We start from the raw sequence: 2407 nt of genomic DNA, 5'->3' as shown, positions 1-2407 counted from the left end.
TATACCTACTCCACAGGTATAATTGGCTAAGAGGAGCATTGAGTGATGGGGGATAATAGTAGCAATTATGAATGAGAAAAAGGAATTTTTCATCATGGAATGTAGGGAGAGAGAGAGGTCTGAACCTCAGGAGTAGATAGAGCCAAGGCCCATCTCATTGTGCTATAGGAGGAGAGGAGACTCCATGTGTGCTTTTTGATATTCATGTCCCCACTACATTCTGGCTTCTTTTGCTATTGTCTGGTCAATGGAATCTGAGCTGAAGGAGTGTGTGTCCCTTTAAAGTGGATGCAGTTAAGTGCCTGCTGTGCCTCCTGCATCCTGTCTCCCACTCTACACTGACTCTTTGAATCCAAGGTGGTGAAATGACGTAGTGGAAGAAATCTGAATCTCTGAGCCAGCACTTGGGGAACAGTCATTTCACTAGCATCAGTCCATGACATGAGTGAGGAAGAAAATTATTAAGTAACTGAGATTTGGGGAGTGTCCGATATGGCTATTTGCCTTCTCTACTCTAACAAAGGTAGAAATTGATGTGTTTAAGTGGAATGCTGCCATAAAAATCCCTAAAATAGGAGGCATCGGCTGAATAGTTAAATGGCCACAAGCAAGAAAACCGAACCAGAGGCCGGAAAGACCATGATTCTTGCCACACAGAGAGGCAAAAGAAAATTGTTGTCTGTGATAACTGAGGGGGTGAGTCACATGTCTTCTGACTCTAGACATGGTTAGACAGCATTTTAGCTATTCATAGTGGTAATCTGCATTGGCTATTATGGGCTGCAGTTAATAAGGTAAGGTTCTAGAAAGATGAGCTCCAGAAGAATTCGTAGATGAACAAGCAGAAATGGAAGAGAATAGTAATAGAGAAGGTTTAGAAATTTGCCAGTGTTAGAAAAGCCAAATAACACAAGATAAAGTTTAGAAATGCTTGAGTGATGTTATCTCTCAAACTATTAATAAATAGTAACCGGTTTAATAATAACAGTAAACCTATTAATATTTTGCAAGGTATGGTCTTCCCATGGATTGCTCCAGATAGCCTCAAGGTAGCAGCCATGAGATTGGGAGAGGGAGAAGTATGGGACGAAGGAAACGTAGAAATATGTGGACATGAAAAAGTAGGCTGACCAATAAACTGAAAGCCCCAGGTTCTAGGGAACCCCTCATCTCTGGTTAAATCAGGAAGTGTGTTCACCCTGTAAAAAGCCCATGTGTAGGAAAGCATTTTAGGTCTGGCTACTGACACAGGGCACCGTAATGAAGTAGGAGGGGAATCACTAGAAGCAAATCACTTATAAATCTACTAAGTTTTTATTATTAAAAAATATTAAATGTTTCATGAATTTGCATGTCATCCTTGCTCAAGAGCCATGTTAATCTCTGTATGGTTCCAATTTTAGTTTATATGCTGCCAAAGCAACCACTGTCTACTAAGTTTTTGAGGAAACCATACTGCTAGAGAAACTGCAAGCCTGAACAGCCTCCAATTGTTGAAGACTTGCATCCATCTTGGACCTCCAAACATTCATAAGCAGGAAGCAGACTTCAAAAACTGTATGGCCCCCAAATGAGGGCTTGCTTCCCAACCCCCACTTTAGACATGGAGAAGAAGAATAATGGATAAGGAGGCTCCTCCCAGAAGGAGCCAAGGACCCCTAAGGTTGGTGGACAAACTATTCCAGCACAGAATAGAATCAGAACACAATCAAGGACACTCTCTCCCCAATAGAAACTCTTCCCATGTCTGCCCAGAGTAATTCCTTAACTGTGATGGACCAAGAGCTGTGGCATCATTGCTTTCCATTTTTTGAATGAAAGTTATGATGCAGTTATCCTTTCCCTGCTCCAACAGTGTACACTGGGCGGCAGTGCGGGGTGGGGGGTGCAGAGAGGGGCCAATAATTTGTCATTTTTGTTCCTAGGTTGCCAGACCAAGAGGAGCTACATCCGGGTCTGCAAAAAAGAACCAGACATTGCCACAAATCCCGGGCTTGAGCTGAATGCAGGGACTGGTGGGTTTCTGTATTGTGTCCCTTGGAGAGGGAGCGAAGACTTCTTACGCAGTGCCTCTCAACATATTCTAACCTTCCTTCCTGCTAGGCTTGCCACGTGATGTGTTCCAGACAGTAAAATTTAAGCAGAAGTGACTTTCTTACTGCTGGGCTAAGGTAGTTATGTACTAGTGTGTCTCCCCACAATGAACCTCCCACCTTCCTCCCACAAAGCCCAAGGGATAAAGTTCAGGGCAAATTAGAATCCAAAAGAAGGAGCCACAAAGTGGAAGAAACCTGGATGCCCGAGTCACTATGTGGGGAAAACACCAGCTAAAAAGCTTTATGTGATCCACATTTGATATGAGTGAGGAATACATTTTTGATTGTTTTAGGCCATTGGTATTTTGAGA

At 42.9% G+C, this 2407-nt stretch overlaps 1 pseudogene; it reads right to left on the bottom strand.

Annotated features, from left to right (window-relative positions):
- Positions 1–1323: 1323 nt before the first annotated feature.
- On the bottom strand, positions 1324–1423 carry LOC116809810 (U6 spliceosomal RNA; annotated as a pseudogene).
- Positions 1424–2407: the final 984 nt, after the last annotated feature.

Source organism: Hylobates moloch, unplaced genomic scaffold, assembly GCF_009828535.3.
Source record: "Hylobates moloch isolate HMO894 unplaced genomic scaffold, HMol_V3 SCAFFOLD_1, whole genome shotgun sequence".
Classification (NCBI taxonomy): domain Eukaryota; kingdom Metazoa; phylum Chordata; class Mammalia; order Primates; family Hylobatidae; genus Hylobates; species Hylobates moloch.
Note: the sequence above shows the minus strand (reverse complement) of the source record. Positions and strands in the feature narration are given on the sequence as shown.